The sequence below is a fragment of the Canis lupus genome, chromosome 28, assembly GCF_011100685.1.
Source record: "Canis lupus familiaris isolate Mischka breed German Shepherd chromosome 28, alternate assembly UU_Cfam_GSD_1.0, whole genome shotgun sequence".
NCBI classification, from domain to species: domain Eukaryota; kingdom Metazoa; phylum Chordata; class Mammalia; order Carnivora; family Canidae; genus Canis; species Canis lupus.
The window spans coordinates 40,087,673-40,102,315 of record NC_049249.1 but is presented as its reverse complement, the minus strand read 5'-3'; positions in this window follow the sequence as shown (position 1 = coordinate 40,102,315).

The window sequence follows — 14,643 nt, the reverse complement described above, 5'->3', positions numbered from 1 at the left end:
ATCATTTGTTTTAAATGAGCGCTTTTTCACGCTTGAGCTCTTGGAAGCTGCAGCTCTTGGAAGCTTTCTGCAGACAGCTGGTGGCTTCCTGTCCTGAGACGGGGACCTTGCTCTCCTCCGTGGACCCCACACCGAGGTCATCTGGATTTAGGACGGGAGAATCTCCCGGCTGACAGGTGAGGGGTCTCGAGGCCTAGGGTCACAGATGGTGGAGGAGAGGCATCCATTGGGATCCGGTGATGTAGACACAGTGGGACGCTTTCTGGAAGCTGGATCTCAGGGCAGCGCGATCCGAGACAGCCTGCTCTGAGCGGGGGTGTCGGCTCCCCGTTAGTCCGATTTGAGGGCTTGAAATGAACCCCCGATGAGAAAGGGGCACACCGTTCAGGGCGGCAACGCGTCCGGGCTGCAGCTCCATGGCTGTTACACGCCTCCTTCGTTTTGCCTTTGTTTTGCTCTGTAGGGTCCCAGATGCGAGTCTCATGTCTGGCAGGAGGTGACGAGGACGTCGCCTCTAAGGCCCATGCAGTCTGGGTCTGGAGGGGCGGGGGCCGAGCCGAGAGCGTGCTGTTCGCGGGCTTTCTGCTCCGGTGTTCTTGAGCCGGCGCGCGGCCGCCCGGCACCTTCTGTGGAGGAGCAGAAGGCCTCCCCGCTCCGCCGAGCCCCGGCCCTGGCGTCGGCACATGGGCCTCCGGTGAGCCTCCCTGAAACGCGTCCTCCGCGCCTGCGGCCTCACAGCTGTCACCCTCCCATCAGGACGCAGGGGCCTGGAGCACGCCCGGAAGAAGGGGGAAGAAGCCTCTGGCCCAGTCCCTGCTCCCGCCGGAAAAATAAGCCGCCTCTACCTCCGTGTCTCTGGGAAGCCCCGGGGATAACTCAGCTTCGCGAAGAAGCCGCCGAGGACGGACTCTCTAAATGTAACTGCGCATTATCCATCGCCAACAGCTTCAACTTTCAGGTAATTAAGGCTGAACTGTGTCTCCCGGCAGTCGATGGCAGCTTCACGAAGACCGTGAACAAACAGGCCATGGTTCCGTCGGACGGAGCTGCCAGCGCTGCTGCGGACCAGAGCCGCTTCTCAGAGGCTCCCGTCACATCCGCTGATTAGACGCAAAGCGGCCGCGCCACCCTCTCCCCACCATTCAGAATCGGGGACCAGCCTGTCTTTTGGCAAATCTGCGCATCCTCAGCGGAAGTGTTTGCTATGGATTTAGGGGATCGTGAACGCGGGGATCAATATTCTTAATATACAAGGGTTGTCTGTGGGCGGAACGGCCCCAGACTCTTCCAAGAGATCAGCAAACACCCCCCCCCAGCCCCCAGCCCCGGCCCCGGGAGCATTGAGGAGTTTACACAGGGAGGCGGGAGGGTGGGGAAGAAATTAGGCAGGAGTCAGTGTCTGAATCTGCATTACTTTCAGCACGAATAAAGGATGAACACGCGATAGATGTGATGGGACATGAGGATGTCCACTGGGGTCCAATTCAGGGCAGAAGGGTGTAAGCGGTGGGAGTACGGGGTCCCCAGGGAGGCTTCTAAGGGTAGATTCCCACGAAGCCCTAAGTCACAAGCTCCCCAGCTCCTTCTGCAGCATCATGACCCCACACTGTCCCCCCAAGCCAGCCCCTTTCAGGACCTCCAGCCCCCACGTATGCCAAGCCTCCTGAAAGGTTCTTTTTTTTTTAAATATTTTATTTATTCATGAGAGACACAGAAGCAGAGACACAGGCAGAGGGAGAAGCAGGCTCCCTGCAGGGAGCCCGATGCAGGACTCGATCCCGGGACCCCCGGGGTCACGCCCTGAGCTGAAGGCAGGCGCTGAACCGCTGAGCCCCCCAGGAGATTCCTGCTGCCTGTCCCATCCCATATTTGTCCAACACCGGGTCCTTATGGCCAGGTTTGCTCTATGAAGATGGCTTCTGTAGGTTTTTTCAGTCCTATGTTCAAGGAAAGTCAAACATTTATGATCATTTCCTAATCACAGAGTAAAGCATTGACGTCCTCACTGTGCTGTCTTTCAAGTCAGCTCCATACAAACATGCTATGGATGCAGGTCAAATAAAAATGTCGCCCAAGGGGGTCACCCAGGTTGTGAGGGTTCTCTGGAGACACACAACCAATAGGGAGAGACTTATTAGAAGGGATTGGCTCATGTAATTACAGAGGCTGGGGAGACCCAAGACCTGCAGGGTGGGTCAGCAAGCTGGGGATCCGGAGAGCCAATGGTGCGGGTCCAGTCCAAAGCCACAGGCTCAAGGCCCAGGAAGAGCCGATGTTTCAGTTTGAGCCTGAAAAAGGAAAAAACCCACTGTCCCAGCTTGAAGGCAGCCACGCAGGGAGAATTCTCTCCTACTCAAAGGACGGGCAGCCCTTTTGTTCTGTTGGGCCTTCGACTGATTGGATGAGGCCCACCTGTGTTAGGAAAGGCAACGTGCCTTATTTGGTCTACAAACTCAAAATTTTTTTTTTTAAAAGATTTTATTTATTTATTCATGAGAGACACAGAGAGAGAAGCAGACTGCCTGCGGGGAGCCCGATGTGGGACTCGATCCCGGGTCTCCAGGATCGCACCCTGGGCCAAAGGCGGCGCTAAACCGCTGAGCCACTCAGGGATGCCCCTACAAACTCAAGACGATTGGCTAAATCGTCGGGACCCCCCCATGGCCTAGTCAAGCTGACACATGAAATTACCCATCACATGCCCAGGGAATATCAAGACTCGCTTCCACGATGCGTTGCTAGGGTCCGACACCTGAGCTGCGCTCATCCTCAGCTGTCTTACATCGTGGTCCAGGTTCCACATCAGTTTTGTCCCTCTCTTTAGTTGAGTGGTGATTAGCCCACTCCCCCCACGGTCTCCAGCACGCAGGGGACCGCTGTGCTCCCCTCTGCCCACACCGACCCTCCACTTCGTCCCTGGCAGTTGACCAGGATGGACTCTCTCTGCCAATCTCCCCTGGTGCACACCTTGGCCTTGTTCTCAGCGGGGTGACTCAGTTGGCCAGGAGGGCACGTCCACATCTGATCCATGTCAACGCTCAGAGGACAGAGCCTGAATTGGAGACAAAGCCCGAGCAGTCACCATGGATCCCACCCCCGTGCACACTGCTCCTTCCCTATTATACCAAGAATTTCCTCTTAGTTTGGGGAACAGGGTATCCTGTGCATGCGGATGGCTGCTGGAGAGCCCTGGTGCCACACCAAGGTGTGCTCCCAGGGCTGGGCTGAGGGTGTGTTTCTCTGGAACTGCATTTTCTCTCCTCCTTCCTCTTCCGCCTGCTGTCCTCATTGCTTCTCGTCAGCTTGAGGGGTTCGAAAGTGCCTGGGGTTACGCACTGACTGGTCTTGTGGGCCCTTTCCCCAGGAAACCTGGTCTTTCTTGAGAGAGCCTTCAGGCCCTCGTCTACGTTGGCTGGATTCTCAGCCCACAGGCAAGGCGGCATTTTAGGCAGATGGTCTTCCAATGCAAGGCCAGACATGGAAGAAAATTTGACTCCACGTCAGAATGCTGTTTACACTGAAAATAGTTTTCCTTTTGGCTTCCCTACATCAATTCACTGTCCGGTTAGACTGAGAAATTGGGGCAGTAGGGTTTGGAGGCAATGCATGGCGAGCGCCCGGTGAGTAAGCTCTCGCTCCTCTGTTCTTTGCCTGCCACGTGCGGCGCTAACAAAACACACCGTCCTTCCAGCAGCGGGGTCACCGAGCAACACGCTGCAGCTGTCTGGAGGGGGTTCAGCCTGTAACAGGCCCTTTAACTCTGATCTCACGACTCTTGTGAACACAGAGGCCACCGGGCTGTAGGGTTAAAATCAGCGTAAATAATTAATCAAGAAGTAGACAGAGTGAGAAGGGAGTGGGTACCCACGCTGGTGCACAGAGACCCTTGCCCGAGCCCGGCAGATACATCCTCCCCGTCAGCCTGCCGGGCAGGACGTTCCTCACGATGGTGTCGAGTGCTTTATCCTCACGGTCTTCATTCCTGCCACATCTCCGGGTGGCCCTCAGATTTCCCAACGTCCTTTTCAATGCATAAATACAAATGGGAATCAGCATAGTGAGCGCATCTTCAGCAGCGCCTCTGAGAGTTGTGTCCGCCTTCTGGGCTCTGACCTCAGCACGCCTTCTGGTAGGACTTTGACCCCAGGGCCTCGAACAGATTTGCAAGAATAGAGGTAAAAGGTGGGATAGGCTTTTCTAATTACACAGCACACTTGACAAATTTATCAAACTTAAAAAATAACAGTCCCCATGGCAAAGTGACCCAAGGAAGCGAAGATTCGCAAATATGTGGCCAGATTACGAGCAGAAGCACGGCGAGGGGCCTGATGGGCATGCACCCTAAGGAAGCTTGACTCGAGGCCAAGCAGCTGTAAGGGCAGATCCTTGCCCAGAGCCCAGGAAGGACATCCAAGCCCCAGAAACCACAGGGCACTCTCTGAAAATGGCATGCCTGCTTCCACGGTTGACTTCCTCCCTCCGGTACAGGCAAAGGTGTCACCTGCAAGGTCACATGTAGCTCAGACCCAAGCTGATGGCCTTTAAATGTCGGCCACCACAAGCCTGCGGTTGCATCGGCCTCCCGATGGCTCCCTGTCCCCAGCAGACAGTCCCCTCCTTTCTTCAACCAGTGGATGCCCCAGCATTGCGTCCCCAAGGTCTCCGCAGGTCAGCTTTCCCCAAGCTATTATCCGGGAAGGAGATTAACAATGCATTAAGATAACAAGATTTTTCTTAAGTGTGGACATTAATTTAAGATGAATTCACTGTGTTGGTGACTCAGGCGGTGACAAATCGGCCCTCCCTCCCCTTCCCTGGGCTGTGCGGATAATCTCTTTTGTGCTGCCAGTTTGTTGTATTATTTTGGAAGACAAAGATAAGCAGCCTCTAATAAATTAAATCAAGCTCATTTTTAAAGAGTTTCTCTTTAAGGAGACTCTCTGTAGCCTCTTTAATATTATTAAAATATCTTCATTTCAGCCATGTGCCATTGGCAGGGTACAAGCGGCCTGAAGCCACAGGAACGGAGGATTTGCACCCAAACATTGTCCGCAGGGTAATATGCATTCAAGGGAGCAAATCTCCCCAGATACCATGGCAAGCCGACAGCACCCATCTAAATGGAATGAGAAAGTGAAGAACAAGAGGTCAGTAGATGCAGAATTTAGGTTAATGGATGGGCACAGCTTAATTTTAATTTTGGGGGGTAAACATTTGTCAATTATCTTCTAGGTCACAAACCGTCGTTGAGAGACACAAAAAGAGAGATGCGATCCCTTGAATTCAGACACGTCAGCCTGGAATTTATAAGTTCCATTTGTAGGTCACCTGCAACAAGGATCAAAGGAGTCTCCCTGAGCTGCGGGCTTCCTCCCGGCTGGAGCCGCGGCCTCTCTGGGCCTCCGTTGCAGGCCCGGGCACCAGGCCCATGTGGCTCTCATCAAGCCTTGCGTCCAGCTGGCCAGCGGCCTGGGGGGGCAATTCCAGAGGCAGGGTGTGGACTACGGGTGGATCGGCAGCGGGACCTTCTTCCTTGCCAACGTCTGTGTGCAGAGAGCCCTGAGTCCAGGGTATGCCCGCTGGCTGGAGAGCCAGAGCCCCTGGGAGCTGCACTGGCTTTTGTGCACCGACTTTGCCCGAGTGACCCGCGACCGCACGCTGAGTGGTACCAGGGCCCGGGCGCTGTCCCTCCTCCTTGTCACGTCACATCTTCCGGCTTACAAAGGTTGCGTGGCGCTAACTGAACGAGAGCAGCCTCGCTTGAGATTTCAACCTGCGTGAGCCACAAGCTCTCGGCTCTGGTCGCCCCACAGCTTCTGCGGCAGTCGGGAAACACCTGCCGTGGACCTGTGCTTTCTGTGTGCCCGGTAGGGGCCTCCCGTCCCTTGCTACCATGGACCCTGCCCAACTCAGGTGCTCAGGCCGAGGGTAACATGATTGGCATTTCCACTATAAAGTGTATTGGGTGTCAGAGGATAGGGACTTTTTTTTTTTTTTTTTAAGATTTTATTTATTTGTTCATGAGAGACACAGAGAGAGAGGCAGAGGCATAGGCAGAGGCAGAAGCAGGCTCCATGCAGGGAGCCCGACGTGGGGCTCAATCCTGGGTCTCCAGGATCACACCCTGAGCTGAAGGCAGGTGCTAAACTACTGAGCCATCCAGGGATCCCCAGGGTGGGGACTTCTCTGGAGTGAGGCTGAGAGCGTGTGGTACCAACACCCCAGGCTCACCTGGAAATGCCCCCCAAAATGAATTTTCTGGACTGAGCCAGCTCCTCACCAAAATGGGCCCTATTCAGCTGTTTTGTACTAAGACCGGTTTTGAGGATCCTGGGTGAACTGTGGACGTGATGGAGGTTCATCCACCCGTCCACATACCCGTCCACACACCCATCCGTCCATCCATCAATTCACTAATTTACTTAACTCAGTGTTTATTTTAGCTGCTCCACAAGCCACTTGCAGCAGTTACACTAGAGACTGAGAAATAGCACAGCCCTCGCTCTCTAGAGCTTACGATGCAATAAAATACCCCTGGACGGTCGATTGATGGCCCCCAAAGATGTCCACACCCTCTTCCCTGGAAACCAGGAGTTTCTCAGCCTTTGTGTGTGTGTTTCACGAACAGGATCGCTTGGGTATAGGAAGGATCCAGGAGAACTGGATTAGAAATACCCCAAGGGCCTGGGAGCACCTACAGAAACACGCCTTCCCACGGACACTTCACAACAAGACTCTTCTTGGGGTCCCCCCAGCCAAGGGGACGGTCTCACGTGCTAACGAGTGTCCGCTCTTGCCTTCTGTCACTCACACACTAAGTCAGCCGCTGTGTGCATCTCCCGTTGCCAATTTTCCATTCAAGGCAGCAAATGCTCAGGTGGAGAAGATCAAGCCACCCACAGGTGCCCCTCCACTCTTCCCGTTTCTGCTGGCCTTCCCTGGGGTCCGTGTCGCACCCCCCACCCAGCACCCCCCACCTGGGCCCCCATTCTTCAAAAAGGGAGGCTTCTGGCTCAACACGCTGGGACATTCCAGGCCTGGCCTTGTCCCAGGTGGGTCCTGACAACTCCAAGCACAGTGGTTCTGTCTGTGAGGAGGACCGTGGAGCTCAATATCCGAGCACAGGGTGGATCCGAACAAATGTTCCTGCGAGAGAAGAGCAGAGCTGCTCGGGCAGTCGGGGCGCTGGGAGATGATGTGCCGCTCAGAGCCGACCCGTTGCAACGGTGGGTCCTGGGCCGCCGGAGTCCAGCCGGCTGTGCGGAGCTGCCCGCACCAGGTGGGGGGCGCCAAGGCTGTCAGGACAGGCCCAGACTTGGCCACGGGTTCCAAGGTCCCCAAGCTAATAGGCCAAATAGCAGAGCTCAACGACTCCCGTGCAAGCTGCAAAGTGGCAACTGGGAGCGTGCATGCACACACGGAGTCCCCACCGGCACGCGTGGGAGGTTCCAGATCAGCACGGGGAGGACACGCGGCCGAGTCAGATCCATGCTCTGCACTGATGAGCTCCCAGACGAGGGTAGCAACGTTCCAAAGTGATGACGTTGGAGCCCAGAGATCTCCCGGTGACTAGATTAGTTTATCTCGTGCATCTAACCGCTAAACGCGCCGCCCCAGGCAGGCCCGGCTGCGGGGCAGCAGGCCCCACCGAGGGGTGACACGGCTCCTAGAGTGAGTGCGCCAACTCGGGGTGCTGCGCTCAGCAAGCTGTCCAGCGCACCGCGGTGCCCGAGCTTGCAATTGGCATCGTCGGCCTCCACCTCCTTCCTCTCTTATCACTCACCGAGCCTATGAATTGCCCTGATTCCGTCAGACTTCTCGTCGATGATTTGCTGGTGTATTGATTCACGGAGGAGAGATCCCATCAGACCTGGGGTCTTAGCTCCCTAGGAGTCAGCTCTGAGGGAACCATGGCAACCTGCAGTGAGCGCTGCTACCGGTGAGACGGCAGGACTGGCTTCTTAGGGAGCATCCTGAGGTTTGAAGATTCTCATCTATCTTCAGATTATCTTAAAGGGTAAGCATGCCCTTAAAGGCCATTGCCTCCAGCCTGTGGACAGCAATATCTATGTTTCTGCTCATTATGATGAATATGCTGGAAGATAGGAGCCTTGGCTCTCCTCGTGGAGGCATTGGAAGGCCTCGTCCCGCCTCGTGAAGACAGCTCTGTACCTGGGTGTGCTGCAGGGATGGGATGAGCCAAGGAACATGGGGGCAGAGTTGGCGGTGGTCCAATGTTTTAAAAATATGGCTTGAAGTGCGAATCGATGGGGCCTGTCACTTGTTCCACGTAATTTATTAGGATGCAAGAAGATCAACGAAGTTGGTAATTATTATTTGCAAAGGTCTTTTCCACATAAAGCTGAGTCAGCAAACATGATTGAGATGAGAGGCCTGGAATCTCCCAGTGCGCAGCTAAGCATCCTGCTTGAAAGAACAAAGCCAAATAATAATGCGTTGCGGCGACTTAGATTTTGAGCACATTCCTTTCTTTACCCAAGAAGCTCTCCCTAATGTCAAGAATTTGGAAATAGAAATTGGAAGGTGGTCTCCAAGTTCCCCGAAGTGGCCACCTCGGCAATGCTTCAGTTGGCTAATAGCTTTTTTTTTTGTAGCTTTAAGAGGAATTAATGTTCGTGTCCTTGAGTGAGGGCACTTGGCCATTAGAGAAAGCTCGGGGTCTCTCGAGCTGAGAATTCTGTGATTTTAGCAAAATGAACAACTCAACTGCTGTCTACTGGTGCAACATTTCTTGAAGGTACTTTGGGATGGTGGGGAATTTAGCATGGAACGTAAAATGCTGACCCCCTAGGTTGGTTCCCGCGTATTAGAACCTAGGAGGACCTGGCACATCCATCACCTGATTCCATTCCCACACCGTGGGGCCCACCACAGGCCTCATTATTCCTGGGGAGATGGAGATTTAGCCACTGACCCAAAGCTCAAGCCCAGGTGGTAGACATGCTCCAAAGAGCCCAGACAACTCTTTCTGCAAACAGTTGTCATGGGAGCACACATTTTTGGGGGCAAAGCCAGTGGAGCCAAGGACAGGCAGGTGACCAGGAGTCCAGGCTGGCTCTCGAAGGGATCTTGCAAGGCTCCAGAGGCAGGAGATGGATGAGAGAATGAGTGCACCAGCCGGAGTGGGGAGCTGAGTGTGCCCTTGTGTGTTGACAGGGCATAAGCTCTGCCCATCTGAGCTTATTTCCCAGGAAGGGACAACCCGGGGCCAGGCACCTGGGCCCACAAGACTTTCCTTAAATCAGAGCCTGCTCTGAGCATGGTGCCCGTCTGCTCTCCCCTCTGCTATGCTGACTCGACTGTGTTGGGAGCACAGCCCAGGAGGACCAGTGGCCAGAGAAGCGACCATTCTAATGAGCAATGGGTCGGCCAGTTTGCTTGACCATCAGGAGTGCTGAACCGGTTGGGGTGTGTGTGATGCTACAGAGGGCTCCCTCCAGACGGGAGGCCCTGTATCCAGTGGACATGGTGGGCAGCCACACCACGGAGACCCCCCGAGGGCCCAGGGGACACTCATTCCTAGTGACATTTGCCCCCCCCAAGTGATTTTGGCACAAAACCAGGCTGTGCAATGGTCCAGTTCCCGTGACTTTATTGAGCTGCTCTGAGGACTAGGAAACCACTGCCAGAACAAACGTCTCATTTTCCAGAGACTTCCAGGCTGTGCCAGAAACTAACGACATGGAATTAGCATCATCTGATCAACGACTGTCCCTCAGAGTAGCCCCGGTAGGTGTAGGGAATGACACCGAGTGTCTGGAGTTTGGATGAAGCTTGAACTGGACGAGATGCAACCGTGTATTATCCCAGAGCTGCCTAAGGCTCCGTCACAACGGGAAGGGTGGTGCCTCTGTCGCCCTGCTCCTGTTGGCAGCACCAAGGACAAGGCAATCCGGCCGACCGTGCCCCAGGTCAGCGCACTCGCTGACTGCAGGTGGGCTGCAGGGGCAGGTGAGTGGGGTGTCCCGCAGGCAGGTTGCACGGATGTTGGTGACTGTGAGTGGTCCACGCTCGGCGCGCGGCAGGAGGTTTGATATGAATGAGAAGCAGGTGCGTGCAGGGGTGCGTTCCTACCTGGATGCCTTTTGTTGCAGATCCTCCTTCCAAATGCCCTGGGTGTACGATGCGATCTTAGTATAATTAAATCCCGAATCACTCAAATTATATAATTAATTACATTCAGCTTCAATCACAATTTCTAATTGATCCCATTTGCTAGCTCTGCACCTGGAGACCTTGGTGACACCAAGGATTAGTGTGCAGGTGGCCCGGTCCCGCCGCATCCTCGCTCACATTCAATAACCACTTCAGAAGATGACTCGTGGCAGGTCCCAGCGAGTCCACTTGCCTGTCAGGCCCAAGGTACGCAGCGCCTGACGGGGGCGTGTGTGCCGAGGGTTGAAGAATCAAAGACCCGCGAGAAGCTCAGAAGGAAGGATGGGTCTAGGCCCTGAGAGTCTGAGCAGAGCCGCGTGGCATCAAAGGAGGCAAAGGGACCCTGGTGGTTACAGAGAATTGGACTCAAACCCAGTTCAGGAGGAACACACTGAATGTCTACACCTGCTGGACCCGCCTCCTATAGCTTGAGTCCCACAACCTGCGCCAGAATTCAGGGGATTGAGAGTGAGGAGGGAACCAAAATTGAAGACATTAGAAGCTTGCCAAACCCACAGAAACTGCAATTGCATGTGGCCTTCCAGCTTTTGGCACAGGTTCCCGACCCCCACCAGGCTCATCAAATCGCCTTAGCTAATGAGCAAACAAGTGTAAGAGCCACATGGAAAATAGCGCACTGTGGACGCCGTGCTCCGACCCTTCTTCATGAGCGCAGCTGGCTCTGCTTATCTGCAGACTATTCGGATGCCCAGCTTTTGCAAATAAGCCCATACGGCAGCATTTTTGTAAAGCATGTGGGTCCAGGTGGACATCCTGGTGGCATCATGAGGCTGCACACGCCCTGTGATGTCACAGCGCCATATCAGAGCACACAAAAATATAGGATCATTTTTTATTTTTTTTTAAAAGATTTTGTTTATTTATTCATGAGAGACACAGAGAGAGAGAGAGAGAGGCAGAGACACAGGCAGAGGGAGAAGCAGGCTCCATGCAGGGAGCCTGATGTGGGACTCGATCCCGGGACCCCAGGATCACACCCTGGGCCGAAGGGTCTTAAATCCTGGAGAACACATGTGCACGTGTGTCTGAGTCGGCGTTGGGGCTCAGCCAGGGCCCTGGGCTACGTCCTGGGCTGCGCGGGACCCGGCCAGCGGGGAGAGCTCCAGCCAGAGCTGCAGAGCAGGTCCGTGCGCCCTCGCCAGGACCCTGGGCCCCGCGGCGTCGGGCGGCCTCAGAGCGCCGGGCCTGAGGTAGCTGCCGGCGCAGGGCTGTCAGGCAGGGTTCTCCCGGACAAATCCCGTGCGTTTGCTGCCTGTAGTGGAGAGTCCTGCAGTTAGGGGGATGATGAAGCCCTCAGCAGAGTCCGGGGCTGAAGGCTCATACGTTAAAGAGTCTCCGCTCGCCTCCTCCGTGGGGCCTGCGCGGCAGCGCATGTATCTTCGCACCCGGCAAGTTTGCACGGAAGCCGAATTTGACAATATAAAAATATGCGGCTGGATGGAGGCTGATAACGTTTGGTTATGAATAACATTAGCCAATGATTCCAGCTGGAGAGTGTTATCCTTCTCCCCTTTACCTCGGAGATTATTAAATAGATAAAATGAATTTTTCAAAACCTGTTAATAGTTATACATTATTCTAAGCTTTCAATTTATGTGCCTTTCTTTCCCCTTCGTGTTTATTTATATCTATTTCCCCTCAAATCCAATACACCTTTTACCCCAATGGCTTATTTCTCAGCAGGATCCTGTGGGAGCCTTAGACACACAGACGTTCCAGGAAGACTCGAGCGGAGCGCGCACGTGTGCCCACGTGGACGGACGTCCATGTGGCTCGATTCCGAGTCTGCAGAACTGGGTGCTGGTGGTTGCAGACTCCAGCTCCAAGTCCAGGCCGAAAAAAATACAGGGCCCAAGCACTTCCTGGAAGGAAGAGGTTGCATGTGGGTTTTTCTTTTTTTAAACTTTTTTTTTTTTTTTTTTGTTAAAGCTTTGGTTAAAGTTTAAGGCCGGAGAGTCTTCATTATGAAAACTTTATATGAGGAGTTTAAATCAAGCCAAGGACAGGTGGGAGTTCTTAGGGATTCATATCACTCACCCGCACCTCCACACCCGTATACCCTCCTCCACCCGCGTGCACGCACACACTATGCTTGATCGTTTCAACGTATGGTCCCAGCAACGGAGGCTGCTGGACAGAGAGAGCGAATCAGTAGGTGGCGGATTTTGAAATGATTGGGACGCCCGGAGGCTCAGCGGTTGAGCTGATCTGGGATCCTGATCCCAGAATCCGGGATCGAGTCCCACATCGGGCTCCTTGTGGGGAGCCTGCTTCTCCTTCTGTCTCTCTCTCTCACTCTCTCTGTCTCTCATGAATAAACAAATAAAATCTTAAAAAAAAAAAAAAAAAAGAAAGAAACAAATGAGCCATTGAGTGCTGAGGTTCCAAGTGTGGGCTTTGGGCTCAGACGTGCCTGTGCTTGAGCCCTAGACTCTGCTGAGTACCAGCCGTGTGAGTCTGAGCCTCAGTTTCCCATTTGTGAAACAAGGTGGGAGAACTCCACGGGTTACTGCAGGGCCCCCTGGAGATGGGGGGACACGTGCAGCAAACATTTGGTATATTGGTCTTTCCATTTCTCAGGACCTGCACAAGATCCTTGCACCCTGATTCTGGGCTTCGTGGAGGCAATCTCACCCCCGAGACCGGTGAGCAGCCGTCCCAGGGCGCCGGGGACCTTCCTGGTTTGCAAACTGGAAGGCTGGGGCCCCAGGAAGCCCTCCGTCCCAGGCGAGCCGGGTGGCCGGTCGTCCCACGCCTGCCCCGGCCGCACCTTCCCTCCCCCCTGGAGGGTCGGGACGGCATTTTGCTGCAATACTGGGGAGAAAACTACTGGGAACAGAGGCTTTGGAAGCTCACGCTGGTCTGCTTGCTTCATCGATTAGCAAAATACCGGGAGTGTAATGGGTCTTCCCTTGTTAACCGTTTATGACTGTTTCAAATCCTTCGGAGTCTGAGTAAACAGAGAACTGAGCTACCGACACCGAGAGATCTCAACAGGTGACTTTGCCCTGGCTTAGGCGGAGCTCATTCTTTCTTTCTTTCTTTCTTTCTTTCTTTCTTTCTTTCTTTCTTTCTTTCTTTCTTTCTTTCTTCTTTCTTTTTTTAAATTATTTATTTATTTATGATAGTCACACAGAGAGAGAGAGAGAGGCAGAGACACAGGCAGAGGGAGAAGCAGGCTCCATGCATCGGGACCCGACGTGGGATTTGATCCCGGGTCTCCAGGATCGCGCCCTGGGCCAAAGGCAGGCGCCAAACCGCTGCGCCACCCAGGGATCCCTCTTTCTTTCTTTCTTTCCTCTCTTTTTCTTTCTTTCTTTCTTCTTTCTTTTTCTTTTGCATCTGTAGTGAGAATGGTCGTCTAAAAAGTTCTATTTAGATTCTCTTTTGCAAAAGATTGCAAAGTGCATATTCAGTGTTCCACTGTCACACCCGTATTATTCTGTTAGTGCTTAATAATGGTTAACAGTTGTGATGCGCAAATGACATCCACACACACCCAGGGGTGCCCGTGTCCAGCCCCCAGAGCTTGCGAATAAGTTTGGCTCCGCGGCAAAGGAGAGTTAACGCTGCAGGTTGGATTAAGGCTACGAATGAGCCGACCTTCAATAAATCGGGGGACGGTCCTGCACCATCCAGATGGGTCATCACCAGGGTCCTAGAAAGAGGAAGGGGGGTCAGAGGCAGAGACACCCTGCTGCCCAAAGCCGGCAGGAGAGGCAGGCAGGGGCCCTGAGCCCGGGCAGCCGGGAGATTCTAGAAGCTGGAAAAGGCCAGGAAATGGATTTAGCCCAAGAGACCCGTTTTGTACATGTGACCTGTGGCTCTGAGAGGTGGTGAATTCGTGTCGAGCCACCGAATTTGTGGTGATTTGTCACGGGACTGATGGAAAACGAACACCACAGCATGGGGGATTTGATGTGGGCGTGAGTGAGGAGGGAATCGGGCCTGGCGCTGGCCTCCGTGTGTGTGGAAAATCTGCAGACAGAGCGTGCCGAGGTCGTGGTGGGCAGCCCAGAGACGTCCCCCGAAGCAGGTGCGGCTGACCGGGGCGCCCAGGTGCACACTGACCAGCAGGGGGTCACCGGGACGCCGGGGAGAAAGTCCCTGTGTGCCTGGTCCCCAGTCCAGGGAGGGGTAAGTGAGGGTGTGGAGGGGCTGCTGGTGGGGGGGGGGCTCTGAGGGCTACTCAGGGTAGGGAAGGCATAAGGTCAAGGCCATGGGTAGGCTGGTGGCCTCCAGACATACACGGGACACGGGGCAGGACAGGTCGGAGGAGAGGAAAGTAGGTGAGCATTGGCCCGTGTGGACGGAACGGGGCGGGCGGGCAGCTGAGGACCAGGACAGAGATGAAGGAGGGCCCCATCCCCCTCCTGGGCGGGACACCTGCTGGGACAGCGAGGGCCGACCCCTGCTCCCCGCGCAGCCTCCAGGCCATGGCAGGCT